The sequence below is a fragment of the Gossypium arboreum genome, chromosome 9, assembly GCF_025698485.1.
Source record: "Gossypium arboreum isolate Shixiya-1 chromosome 9, ASM2569848v2, whole genome shotgun sequence".
NCBI classification, from domain to species: Eukaryota; Viridiplantae; Streptophyta; class Magnoliopsida; order Malvales; family Malvaceae; genus Gossypium; species Gossypium arboreum.
The window spans coordinates 36,464,965-36,480,617 of record NC_069078.1 but is presented as its reverse complement, the minus strand read 5'-3'; positions in this window follow the sequence as shown (position 1 = coordinate 36,480,617).

The following is a 15,653-nucleotide window of genomic DNA, read 5'->3' as shown; positions in this document are numbered from 1 at the left end:
AAGAAATTAAATAACTTTCATTTTACGAGCCTAGGGACTAAATTGTAAAAATGTGAAACATTAGGGGCAAAAATGTAATTTTTGCCATAACATTATTTTTGGACTTAATTGAACAATGTGAATATTAAAAGAGTTAAATTTTCCATTATAGATCAAGAAAAACGAGGTTCAGACCTAGATCGGGGGAAAACCAAGGTAAGTTCGTATGTAAATAATGCATTGTTATATTTATGTATTAAATGCTTTAATATTGTATGAATTGTGATTGACTCTTTTGACGTATTCGACAAAGTTTCGACAAGCGAGAATTCTCAGTTGAGCCTTAAGGAATAGAATAGAATACGAGTGACATGTCACTATGAACCCATGTGTTTATGAGATCCAGGTGCTGGTCTCGTACATCCTACCAGTGGCTGAGTAGTCCGGCATATGTTGCGGATACCTAAAAACTTGTGTGAGCAACACTGTGTAGCTACGTCTTGACTGATAGCTTGTATGAGTCGGCCCATGAATAGCTCAAAAATGAGCCTATATGTATTATGAGACATGAGGTAGCTTTGGCTACATAAATGACACTTATGTGCAAGATTTCCAAGTATCCGTTAATATTATGAGTGTTCAACGAGAATGTCAAAGTTGTGAAAGGATATGGTTATGATTCGAGTTGGTACAGGTATGTACGAAAAACTCATAAGTAATGAACTCGGTATGTGATGAACTCTCGGTAAGGTTGTGATTGAGCAAATCTATGATTATGAGATTTTAATAGCATTTATGTTAACTTACATTATGTTAATTGTATGTTAAATGTATGGTTATGATGCTTATTATTTGCATAGGAACTTACTAAGCTTTATAGCTTACTCCCCTTCCTTTCCCTTATCTTATAATGTCACCAAGCTAGCTCGGGATTCAGAGATCGTCGGATATCCACTCACACTATCAACAATTATTTTGGTATCAATGATTTCAACATTTTGAGTTATGGCATGTATAGGGGACTTTGTCATTTTGTTATGTGTCATAATTGATTTGGCCAAATGTGTTGCCTTATATTGGTTGAAAGTTCATTTTGTATAAGGACATTTGAAATTGGCTATTATTAGTATAAGTAATTAATATGATGATGCATTTCATGGATGTGGGAATTTACATGATTTGAGTTGATGAGCATGTGATGTTTGTGGATGATGGATGGTAGCATGTGAATGATGTGTTGATGTCTTGGTTGTGGCTGATTTGGTTGTGTGTATATGCTTGGATTGGTGCTATGTTATGTTGTGTAGGTGTGTGCATTAAAGGGTGGCAAAAAGGCTTGGTAAATAGCCTTATTTTGTCCACATGAGTAGACACACGGGCTTGTATATAGGCCGTGTGTGACACACGATTTGCCCCACAGGCATGTGTTTAGGCCGTGTGTCCCTTACACCCTAATTTTTGCAAAACAAAATGCCTAATATTCAGTACACGGGCAGAGACACAGCTGTGTGAGGGCCACAGCCTTGGACACGGGTGTGTCTCCCAGGCGTGTGAAGTCTGCACTTATTTAATGAAAAATCATGAATTTTAAATCGATCACATGACCTAGCACGCGGGTGTGTGACTTGGTCGTGTGTATTCAATTTGTTCTTGGGTGACAAACAGAGAGTTACACAGGTTTGGGACACTGGCGTGTGTGACCACACGGCCTGCCCACACGGGCGTGTGACCCCTATTTAGTGAAAAATTTTCTAGGTTTTATAAAATTTCTAAAAGTTCTTGGTTTAGTCCCGGACCACATCCAAAGCATGTTTTGGGCCTCATAGGCTCGTATTAGGGACTTTAATAGTAGTTGCAAATGATTTTAATTTGGACAAAAATTTATGGCTTGAAAATGTATGTTTGCTTGTGTTTAAGTCTGGTAATGCCTCGTACCCTATTTCAGTGCCGAATACGGGTAAGGAGTGTTACAGATCATGTCCAAAAAGGAGATGTAGTCCTAGAATTTGTTGACAGATTGAACCAATTAGCTGACATTTTTAAAAAAAATCTTTACATAAAGAAAGATTCTGGACACTTACGAGTGAGTTAGATATTACCACCTTGAATTTGTGATTATTTACATCTTTGCACTTTGATGTTTTTGAAAATATTTTATGAGTTGAAATTGTTTAAAAAAACATGAACAAATTATTTAAATGACTCTCATATGGAATTAGTTAAGGGGAGTTGATTTTGCATGATTAGTCTATTTTTGACTTATTTGGTCTAAATTTTTGTTGATTGCCTTTAAATGTGTTAAATTAGACTTTGTTAAATGTTAATATTCAATTTTTGCATGCCTTATGATGATCAATGTTTCATATGCATCATACTAAAAATTGACATTTTTAAGCATATGAAATCATTAGGATTTGTCTAAAAGTCATTCTAAGTTAGTTTAGAACAAGTTTCAACTTAAAAGCCAAGTTGAGAAAATTTTCTACAATTTACAAAATAATTTCAACATTTTGTATTGATACTGATACTATTTTATCGATACTTTTTGAAAAATATCAATACTCATTTAAAAAGTATTGATACTCGTCAGATTTTAAAGACTCTTCCATCATGTTTAGAAATAGTTTAAAAAACCCCTAACATTTTTTGCTCTCGTTTCGAAAAGCCTTTCAACCCTAACTTCAAAATTCTTTAATACTTCATTTTTTGGTTAAAATCTTGACACAAACAACCTACATTCTTTTTTTCTACAAGTATTCAACAAGTTTTTTTCTCAAATTTCACAATTTCAAGCAAATTTGAGGTAAAAATTTATTTTTTTATTCCCAGTTTTGTTGATTTTTTTTGTCAAATTCTTGTTTGCAAATTGTGTTTTTGGTTGATGTGGAACATATACATTGTGTTTTCTTGTAGGAGGTTGAATGAGAAAGGCCCTTACAATCTGACTTTCAACATTCGACGCTTGTATGCATCAGAGCTCAATGTCGATGATCACATTTTTCATTTTATAATCACATGGATATTGCGTCATACTTCAAAACACGTTGTTCTTCAATCCACAGACTATTGGTGGACTGATTGTTTTCAAAACAATAGGTGTCCAGATCTTGCTTTAATTTTATATAATGACATTACCAAACGCATTGGAAAGGAGCTCGTTAGTCAGCTCTCTTTGCCTTTTGGTACATTCTTGGAATATATTTTTAAATGCCTAAACATCCCAACCAATGTTGATCCTCCATTGGCCATTAAATATCAACCTATTAGATTTATTGTCCTTCATGGAACTGGTTTTAAAATGGATCCTCTTACCAAAATTTGGGTTAAGGATGATCTGTAACACCCCAAACCCGGCCCAGAGTTACAACCGAATCCGGCGTGTCACATTGAAGCATTACTAGAAAAGTCGTGTTTTATCTAAAGTCTTTCTTAGTGTTTAAAGAATATCTTCGTTAAAGATTAAAGTGAATGGAAGCTGTGCACTAGGTAGGATGCCAGAAAAGAGGAGGTGAGTTAATTACACTGCTTAAGTACCCAGCTCTTCACGGATCCAATCCTAGACATGCACACAACTATTGCCACACTTTAACTGAGTGATTGTTCAGGGAAAACCAATTCGTTTAAAACCATTTGAAAAGGTTATTAATTTTGAAAACGTTTTCGTTGCGGAAGCCTTGCTTTGTTATCGTGATATTTTGAAATCAAGTAACCTTTTTAAAACGAGCCCTAGAGCTATTCAATTTCAAACAGTCAAAAAAATTATCATATCTAAGCTAACAAAACATACTAAAAACAACTAAAAATAATTAAAGCAGCCTTATTACAAATTAAAACCCGAAAACATAAAGGAAATAATCTAAAATAAAAGTGAAGGTATAAACACTTATTTTAAACAGTCCACATGGCCACTCTGAATCCCTCCAGCTCCAAGTCCACAGATCTAAGGCTCACTTGCAAAGATGGGAAAAAGGGGGTGAGTTTGGAAAACTCAGTGTGTAAAGTAAACCCAACTAGAGCCTAAATCAGTTCAAGCTCTACTAGGCCTAAGCCCTATACAGAAATCAGAGTTAACTGGACCTTAGCCCATATCAATATTAATCTGGGTCATAGCCCCTTACAGTATTAAAGTATACTGGGCCTAGCCCATATCAGTGTCAATCTGGGCCGTAGCCCTATTACAAGTCGAGATATGTTGGGCCTTGCCCATATTAACACAGTTGGGCCCATTTCAATATAGTTGGCCCATAACAAAACAGTCTCATATGATTAATGCATGATAACCCCATCCAACCCTGCACTTGCCTCCGTCCATCCCTACACTTCCTGTGGGGAATAAATCACCCACGCCATCCCTACACTTACAGTGTTAGCACTAGTTGCGGCACTAATTATAATCCGCAGCAAAGCTGCTTATATCAAAATATGTGGCACAGCCACCAGAACGAGTTCTTCCTCCATAACAAAACCCAACCCCATGCAGTATGACATGTATGCAGAGAATATATAATTAACAAGGCATGCTTCAGAAAGACAATCAGATTATAGCGTAAGAACAGTTATTTACCTTCGAGGGACATAATCGTAAACTTACCAATTTAGGGGTATTACGGTAATTCTACCTTACAGAGGTATTTCAATAATTTTATCAGTCTTTTTAGGGTTTCATGCTCATTACAATTATTAACGTATTGAAAGAAACACTACCGAACATTTTTACCGAATTCGGCCTGTTGGCCTATTTAACCCAATTTCGGCCCATTAAGCCCAAATATACCGAAGTGCACGAAATTGCGCACTTTACAATCTTACCGTTGAAGTTACCAAAATTATCAATACAAATAATCCCACGAGCACTCACACGCTCGCAAGTTCTCGAAATGCCAGCTTTTCGACATTTTAGTTTTTCGGCTTTTGTCGATCTAGTCTACTAGTGGGTGCATTTACACACCTGTTTTACGATGAAACGTTGATGAGTTTCACACATGAGCAGCCTACAATCGGTTACTATAACATTAGATTAAAACTCGATAACAACTTAACACATCAAACCCTTACCATATTCGGCCATAGTCCATATCTTTAACCCTTACATTTATCGATCTCCAACTACCAGATCTAGATGCTCCAACAGTGTCAACCTTCTATGATCCTTGATTGCTTGATCTTAAATCCACACTAAATACATAACAGAACAATAAACAAAACCAATAACCCTTTAGTCTTAGTCGATAGCCACCCTATGTGTATAGGGGTTTTGGCTTTTCTAAAACCCGAAATAAAGAATAGATCTGAGTACCTACCACAGGTTCTTTCAACCAAAATGATTCCACTTCAGTTTCTACTCAGATCTGATGCAGACCCAGCCCTTAAACACTAGCAGAAATTGAATCTTAGAGATCTAAAGATTCGGCTATATGTCCCTAAAAACTATGGTGTTTTTGGCTTTTGGAACTGTGAAGAGGAAGATGATTTGGTATGGTGGTTTTGCAATGGTATTGCCGACAGGGGTTGAGGTTTAGAGGATGTGAAAATCGGCCAAAAGAGATGAAGAAAATAGGAGGATTTTGGCTAAAAGAAATCGGCACAAGAAACAACTTTTGGGATTTTGGCTTTTATGGCAATCGGCTATAGAGGTTTAGAAAAGAATGGGAATGAAAGAGGAGATGAGTAGAATGGTAGGAAGAGAGGAGAAGAGAAGGAAGAATTCGGCAAAACAAAAAAAAAAAAGCTTGCCCTAATGGCCATTCAGACCACGACCCAACCTTCCTAAAGCCCTAACCGTATTTCCACTTAAGCTCTATCACATGCTCGGTACATTCACACAAAAAAAATAAAAAATAAAAGTAACAATATGCTTACCTTGTGACTTGAACTCTGGCTCCCCCTAAACATCCACACGTCACTCCCCAAACACCTAGGTGGCGCCACATGCCACTTTACCATAGATCTTTTTGTGTCCTATTTTACCACCTCAACTTTAAAAGCCCATATCGCCAGAACCCTCTCTCTCTAAAATTAAAAATTTAGGAATTGCCTCGAATTAAATTTACTCTTGGGCCACCAACATACTCAGACCCATAACAGACAGTCAAAACACAGTATTTCTAAAAGTCATTGGAAATTACAGGAATCTCGAAAATCCCGAAAATTAGGCGTTACATGATCATCCTAATCCTAAAGATGTTGATGATGAAGACCTTGAAGAAGATCATGATGATATTCCTCCTGTCGAGTAGGACCCTTCACTAGCTTTTTCATCTGCTCAACCATCTACTCTAGCTCTCTTCGACGACATGTTTGTTGCCACCTTAGTACTATTACTTCCTTAAGTAAGGAGTTTAGAGGTTTCCGCACGCGAGTAGATGATGCATTTGATTGAGTTAAAAACAATGTTAGTAGTCTAGACTCTAGAATGGAGGAAAATATTGTCTACCTAATTTCTTAATTCCCTCTTCCTCCACCCCAAGAAGTCTAGGATACATTTTTTTTTCGTGTCATGAATTTTACTCATTTTCATTGCACATTTTTATATTTCTATGTTAGAACTTAATATTTATTTTTATATCTTATTTGTAGATACTTGAAAGGTTATTTTAGTATATTTATTATGTTAGTTCTTTCCTTTCAAAAATTTCAATAACTTTTATTGGACTAACAATATCTCTCTCTTAAGCTTTATTTGTTGATTTTTTATATAGCAAAAATTGGGAGAAGAAAAAATGAAAGGTAAATTATTGGTATTTGATCGATTTTTTTTTTTACTAATCTTTTAATGCCAACACCAAGTGATTGATTTTTTTTCTCTCAAATCTTTGTTTTTAAATTTCATAAAAATCAAGTCATTGATTCAAATTGAACTTTAAAAAGGGGAGAACAAATTAAAAAATAAAATTACCAAAACGTTTTGTTATATCAAAAAGGGGAAGATTGCTAAACTAGCTTTATTTGTTAAATTATTTTGATATAACAAACAAAACTATTTTTGAATAAAATTTGTTTTTGAACAAAGAAGTTATTAAGTTCAAAGCATAAAAATAATTTCAAGACTTCCAAACATTTTAGAATATGTTTTGAACACTTAGAAAATTTTGACAAAGTTCAAAAATTGTTCTTAAACTCTTCAACTTAATTGAAACAATTTTAAATCAATTGAAAAATTACTCCCTACAAGAAGTATTGATATTTTTAAAAAGTATAGAAACCTATATGATTTCTATCAATTCAATTCTTTTTATCGATACCAAAGTTGCTCTCTAACTTGAATAAAAAATTGAACAAAAGTAATAAGAATCAATACTTATACAAATATATTGATACCTATTGAATTTCATCGATACCATATTTTATATCGATACTAATTTTGTGTTATGGCTTGATGTGTTTTCCAAACAATCACAAAACGTATCGATACTCGTTTAAAAATATTGATGCCTTTATCAGGTATCGATAAATCATCGTTTATATCATTGGAAACGAACTTTAACGGTCACTGAGTTAGGCATTAAATGCTACTAGTATTCGATACTCGTAGAGAAAGTATCGATACTTTTTGTTGCAGGGGAATTTAATGATCTAGTATTTTCATCTCCAATGGCTCTATTTATTTTCTCAACAACCACAACAGTTGGAAATGAATTAGAGGCTATAAATACCAGCTTTTAAATGTCCTTTGATCTTGTGAGAATTATTTCTTTGTGTAGCACCCCATACCTCGTTTGATTGCCGAACTAGAGAGTGGAATGCCTTATTTGCCGCCACCATAGTGACTCTCCATTAAATGCCAACCTAACCTCCATCACACCACTATTGTAATGCCTTCAACCTGACTTGATCTGATCTACCGGATTCAAATCTCAAATGTTACATCCTTCTTACATATGTAACTAAAAATTTCCTTCTTTCTTCTATTCACTGTTGTATCTTATTGGCGTACATTTGCATTTTTATACTTACATTTTGCCTATGTACAATTAACTATCTATGGCTACTACTGATGTTCTTGTAAAAATACAATTTCTGGTTATTGTTTTGGCTCTTTAAGATTTTAGACTTTCCTACTTTATCTTTTATTCTACTAGACTTACTTTGGGATACTACTTATTTATTTAGACACAGACTCTAGCAATAGACATATTGAATTTCTACTCCAATAACCTATGAACAAACTTTTACATGCCACTTGCTTTCATCTATATGCATAACAACCCAAAGCATTGCTTCCTTGGCATAATCCTAACATCGTCCCTTAACGCATTTTCCTTTACTAACTTGAAAATAGAAACAACTTTAGTAAGTTCATAAGAACTTAGTGAGCTAAACATTAGAATACATTTTTCATTCATTCTACGTTGCATTTTTTGTTTTACACATCCTTAGTCTATTTCTTGACCTTTCTTCCTTCTTTGGCCAGTACAATACTGAGGCTACCATCTTTATTTATTTTTTCAAAACCATCTATCCTTCCCTTGTGCGTACTATACGTAACATCTCTTTACCTTCTGTATTATTTCTTAACCCTTACCTTTACATAATCCTTAATCTTTTCATTTACCTTATTATCAGGCTTAATAACTTATTCCATAGTCACTAGTCTTATCATTATCTTCGAGCGGGGTAGATTGCCCCAATACTTATCTCAGAATTTTCTCATATCTTTTTTACCTTAGTGCATTCTCTATACTTAACTTTAGCTCACATTTTTGCCTCGTCACATACTCTAGCGCACACTATGCTTTCTATTCTTTCTTTTAACTATACGTAGTTCGTCGTTCATTCAGTATCCACCTAAAGGCATTTCCTTCAAATAACCATCATGAGATCCTTTCTTCAGATTATGCCACAAAAGCACATTTTTAACAGAATTTGCCACAAGACATTCCTTTAACAGAGATAGCCACAAAGGCATTCCTTTAACAGAATTTGCCACAAGGCATTCCTTTAACAGGGATAGCCACAAAGGAATCCTTTTAATTGAGATAGCCACAAAGGCATTCCTTTAACAGAGATAGCCACAAAGGTATTTTTTTAACAAAGATAAACACAAAGACATCCTTTCAACAGAGATAGCCACAAAGGCTTCCATTTAACAGAGATCGCCAAAAAGGCTTCCATATAACAGAGATCGCTGCAAAGGCTTCCTTTTAGAGATAGCCACAAAGGCTCACTTATACAAAAGTTGGTGTTTTTAACTATAAGGATTCATCTTTACTCACCATCGTGAGGTTTTCCCTTCATCGTTGGTACTCACCCAACCATCCTTTACATATTCCATATGACATCGTTGCGCAACCAAGGTCTTACACTATATGTTCTTCAGAGTGTTATAGACTTTTCATTTCATATTTTTGTGTTTTTAGTCCCGACGAACCTATTTAGATGACTCTAGAAATACACACTAACACTTCATGTAGACTTATTCTTGATAGATTTGTTCCTTTTAGACTTCTTCATGACATACGCTTTCATTCTTACAGCCATATATCATATTTCCTGAAACTTTATGCATAGAATTAGTCATGATAGACTCTTTCATAACAAACTTGTTCATGTGATTAGAACACACATACCCATACTTTACACATTCAAGTACATTAACCTTAGAGATCATATCAATTTTTCCATACTAATCATTCATACAAGTTCATCACACATACATTTCTCACAAAATCATCACATCATGCATTTCTTAGCTAATTTCCATAGAAGGTTCTAACATGCACAATACATTTGCAAGAGTCAGCTTAAAAGCTCTCCTTATAACCTTAAAGATGGCTTAAACTTCAAATCTAGCCCTTTTTTCTTGAAATCAACCACTTGAGCTTCAGATCCTTCATTCAACTAGATGTTATGGCTTCCTCGCCTCGTCAAATAAAGACACTTTGTTAGAGCTCATTTGAATAACCTTCCACCTCTACTTTAACTCATGAATATTATTAAGCCTTATCTCTTCAAGTATACCACAGATCTACATTTCCTTACCAAACAAAGTCATGTACTGTACCTTGTTGAGAGGGAAATCACTAACATAAATCAAGGTCTCAAACTCATTTATTGTGGAGGCAAGTAACAACCCAATTTCAATGAAACTGGAACAGTGGTCTCGGGATCACAAATTTAAGCCAAAAATAATTTTTTTATTTAATTACATGGTTTGTAACATGATAGAAATGTCATGTGAAAATTCTGATAAGGAAATTTTACCGATTATGTGTTTAATTATAGGAAGGACCAAATCGCATAAAATGCAAAAGTTGAATTCTAGTAGCTAGAAGGATTAAATAGCTATAGAATTCAAAACTTGAGGTCCTTATATGGAAATTAGACCATTAATGAAAAGTTAGTAGATACTTTTGGATGATTCATCCATGGAAAATTAGAAAAAGGCTAAGGACTAAATTGGAAATCAAAATTACTAAAAGATGATTAATTATTCAATAGAAATAAAAATCATTTTTATCATCTTCTTCCCAAAAATAATACATGGAAACCCTAGGAGAGAGAGAAGAAACTTTTATGGCCAAATTGGGTAAGTTTCCTTAGCCCGTTTTTAGTAATTTTTATACTTTTGAAACCGGGATAGCTTAATCTATCTATTTGGTGGATCAATTTGAGAAGTTATCAAAGTATGGAAAATAGGTCATGGTTGTATATGCTGAAAATTAGAAATTTATGGTAGAAGATGAAAGGTTGTTGATAGATAAACAACTTTTACAAAGTGATTTTTGATGAAAACATGATTTAGGGACTAAAATGTAAAGTTGTGAAATTGAAGAAAATGCTGAATTTTTAAGAATACATGTGCTGTAAATTTTGTAATGGGATTTTGGTTAGGCTTGGAATAGGGAGTAAATTGCAAAAATTTTATTTTCTGAGCCTAGGGACAAAATGGGAATTTATGGAAAAGTTAAGGGGAAAATGGTAATTTTGCCTAGGATAAAAATTGAGTTTACTTGAATATAAAATATGATAAATTGATGTTAAATTTACTCCTATAGATCCGGATAGACCAAATTCAGAGCTAGAACGAGGAAAGGAGGAAAATGTCGGATTAGTAGATTTATGTACACGAACATTTGTCGAGGTAAGTTCGTGTAACTAAATTGTATATGTTTTTATGCTTGAATTTAATGTTGAGTTTGTGAATTGTATAAATATCATAAATATGTGAAATGATCACATACTCGTTATAGCCCAAAAAATAAAAGTGCCTGATCAATAATAATGCCCGATAAATAGTAGATGATAAAAAGAATGTTACTTATATGCTTGAAATGAATGTGGAATGTGTCTATTTGAATTATATGTATGATTTAGATGTATGAAATTGTAACACCCCTAGCCGTTTCTGTCGCCGGATTTGGCCACGAGATATTACCGATCATATCACAATTCATACTAATAATATGTTTAAATCATAATTCGGCATATATGAAAACAAATTATAAATTATATATTGAAACATAGAACATAATACAATTTAAAAAAATCATTAATGAAATAATAATCTAAAACACCCATTCGAATATATTCATGTATAAGTAAGTGTAATTAAGCATACTCAAGTAAGCTTTACAACAAATCATACTTACGGTTTGGTAAACAACTATCATACTAAAAATTTCAACATGTTACACTGATCTTAAGTTCATTACATTATTATATCATAAACATTTTCAGGCACAATTAATAACTTTAATACATGCATATGATAAAACCAATTAAATCTTATTACCTAACTTAACTAACAATCGCATATGCAACTTAACATGACCGAACATGCTATTAAGGTAATATATATATATATATATATGAATATACATAGCATGCATTTACTTTAAATTCAAAGCCACATTTAACATTGGAATTCATACCAAAACAATTAACTAAAATCATCATGAAACATTTTATTTTCTTAATACTTTGCATGGTCGAATCTTATTACTTAAAACCTGTAACAGCCGGATTTGGGGCCTAGTCGGAACCGTGATCTCGGGACCACAAATCTGAAGTTAGAAAAAAATTATTTTACTATTTTTATGAGGTTATAGTATGATTTTATTCGTGCATGAAAAATTTGGTGAGCTAATTTTTAATGTTTTCTAGCCCAATTTTGAAAAAGGACTAAATCGCATAAAAGGCAAAAGTTGCATTTTAGTACCTAAATGAGTTAAATAGCTAAAGAACTTAAATTGAGGGCTTTTAAAGGGCAATTTCACCCTTTTTATTTGTGTTGGCAGGCCATTTTAATGATTTTAAACAAATGGTCAAAGTATTAGGATGATGATGTCATGATTTGGTGATAAAATAATGCCTAAAAGCCTAGCTATCATTTCTTTCTTCTCCATCTATTTTCTCCACCGAAAATATCAGCAAAAATGGTGTTTTGAAGGCTGAAAACTTTCAGAAACTTAAAGCCCTCACAAGTAAGTGATCCCCACACCCTTTGTTAATGATTTTTGCATTTTTGAGACCCTTGAAGCATGAGCTTTCAAATGAGGGTGATATCTTACAATGTAATAGCCCAAAATTGGGTCTAGTTGGAACAGAGGTTTCGAGACCACAAAATCTGAGATATAAATAATAATTTTATGATTATTTTGAGGTCTATGATATGATCGCATGATTGTGTGAAAATTTCGTGAAGAAATTCTATGCATAAAGTGCTTAATTCGAAGTTAGGGACTAAATTGAATAAGTTGCAAAACTTGCATTCTAGAAGTTTCTAGTATGAAATTGATTTGAAATATTAATTAGGAGGTCTTAAATAGCAATTTGACCAATTTCTAAGTTATGGAAAAAAATTGGACATGGATGGAATTTTTGGAAAGTTTAGTAGTAAGGGTATTTTGGTCATTTAGGGTAAAATGAATTAAAATACAAAATTAAAAGCCAATTTTGCTCATCTTCTTCACCATGGATGTGTATACCAAGGAGACTCCATGGCTAGGGTTTTCAAGCTTCCCAAGCTCAATTGTAAGTCCGTTCTAACCCGTTTTCAAGTTCTTTACGTTTTGGAGTCCCAAGTAACTTGATTTAGCTTATGCTAGCAATAATTCAACCTAGGGTTCATATTTGGAAAAAATACCCATAGGTAAAATTTGTGTATTCTGGTGTTTTATGATACAATATGAGGTTTTAAGTTATGTTAGACAACTTGTGCTACTCGGTTTTAAGTGAAAACGAGCAAAAGGGCTTAATCGGTAAAAATACCTAATAGTCATAAGTATATGTTAGAGTGAGAATTTGATGTTGCCATAGAAGGAAAAAGTGATCATCATGTCATAAAACATAAGAATAAGGGATGAATTTTAATTCTCGAGCCTAGGGGCAAAAGTGTAAATATGCAAAAGTTTAGGGGCAAAATTGTAATTTTTCCAAAGTTTGAGTTAAGGACTGTTTTGAATATTACATTAATTAAATAAGTAAAATATGATGTTTTAGATCCCAGAAAATGAGATTGAACCTAGAATGAGAGAAAATTGAAAATTGGGAAAGTTGGTAAAATGGCCGTTTTAATATCAAGGTAAGTTCATATGTATAATAAACATTAATTTATGCATGTTTCAATGTAAAATTGATATATTTACTATGATCTCCGGGTGTTGAAAGTATGTAAGTTGGTATGATAATAATACAACAATAATCTGTAATTTATATCGAAAGTTAAATTTAGTGAATTAATTGAATTATGTTAAATTAAATGATTATGGTGCCAAGTTTATGAATTGATTTAAAAATATGTCTATGGTACATGAAGTGCATTGAATTATCATACATAAATGTGATTTCTATGATTATGGATATTATGGGAAATTTTAAGTTCATATGATTTTAATAAGACAATGTGTAATTTAATGTTATTGCATTGATATTAAATGAGATGTAAGTTTATATGTAAGTAATACATCACTATTACTTGTATTATGATATTTTATAAAATATTGGAAATATGTTTGTGGATAATTACTTGATTGGTGAAATTGTTGGAAAAGAGAGAAATCTGGTTGAACCTTCTGGAAGATTGGATGATCTGAGATGGTATGTAACTAGGTCACATGTATAGTGTTGAGTGCACATCATGTGTACAAGAGAGCTACAAGACATTATGATGTAGCTAGGTCGCATGGGTGATACTATGTGTACACCATGTAAACAAGAGAGCTACGGGATATATGTAGCTAGGTCGCATGTGTGGTTCCAAGTGAAGGACACCATGTAGACAAGAGAGCTACGAGATAAACTGGCTAGGTCACATGGGTGGTACTAAGTGTTCAACATGTGTACAAGAGAGCCAAACTATATGATGGGTGGAGCTATGTGCTGAAACCACCAAGTATCGAGGATTGATCCGAAGTGTTCAACGGGAGACTCTCCATGTATTGCTTTGTGAGTTTTGTGATGAATAAGTGCAGGAACTTGGTTATGTGAATGATGTGTTCATTACGTGACCAGGATGTGGTAAGGTTATAAACAAGTAAGTTATACATGAGGATGATTTTATGGTGACCTTGTGACCATGGGCCTATACTTGTGATGTATGAAATGTGGTGAAAATGATTTGTGATATGTATGTTAAAATGAGGTTAATACAAAGAAAGTGTGAAAGAGTGAATTAGCAATAAAACTGTTTTGGACAGTAGCAGTGACGTGATTTTGAAAAATCACCAAAAATAGTATAAATTGAATCAGAGACTGAATAAGATATCAAATTAAATTTTAATGAGTCTATTTTCATATAAAAGAAATATAGAAAGCAAATGAGCTCTATATTTTGAGATGTTTATGTTTTTGTGAGACTGATTCAGAATGATTTCGTGATCCCCTATTCTGACTTTGGAAAATCAAAAAAATTTGGAGAAAAATAATTAGAGGCTCAAAATTATATTTTTAAAATCCATAATGAGTCTATTTTCAAGATAAATCAACAAGAACATTATCCAAGTTCTGTACTGTGAGATAATTATTTTTTAGTGAAGAGAGGTTAGAACTGTCAGAAAGTGAAATAGGGGAAATTTTAATGAATAAACTGTACTAATTGGCTAAACCAAAAATTATGAAAATTTTATGGTGGAAAGATATGTGAGTCTAGTTTTAGGATAAATTTACAGATCTTAATTTGGAGCTCTGTATCTCTAATTATAAATAATTAAGTGACTATGACTCGTGTGGATAGTTTGATGTGAACATTTATTAGTTCAGTTAGGCCTAAGATACAAAGAAATTCGATGAAAATCAATTTTCGAGCATAGGGGAAAAATGGTCATTTTACCAAAGATGTGAATTTATAATTGCCTAATTGTAATTAGTGACTAAATGAGTGTATATTGCTATTATAGATCAAGATTTACCAAATCTGAACCTAGATCGGGGGAAGGCCAAGCAAACCGACTAAACTGAATAGCCAAGTACTTTTTGTAAACCAAGGTAAGTTGTATGTAAATGATAAAACTACACTGTTAATACTTGTATTCATATCGCCACTGAATTGATATTGTATGAGTTTTCAAGTTATGAATTGAAAATGTCTAGCATTAATTGAGATAATAGAAGTATCCCATTGAAACATTAGGATACGATTGGATATTTGTGCCAAGGCATTGGGTGATTTGTGCGCCAGTCTAAGATATGTCTGGGACATGCTTCGGCCACATTATGAGAGCCAATGTAAGATCATG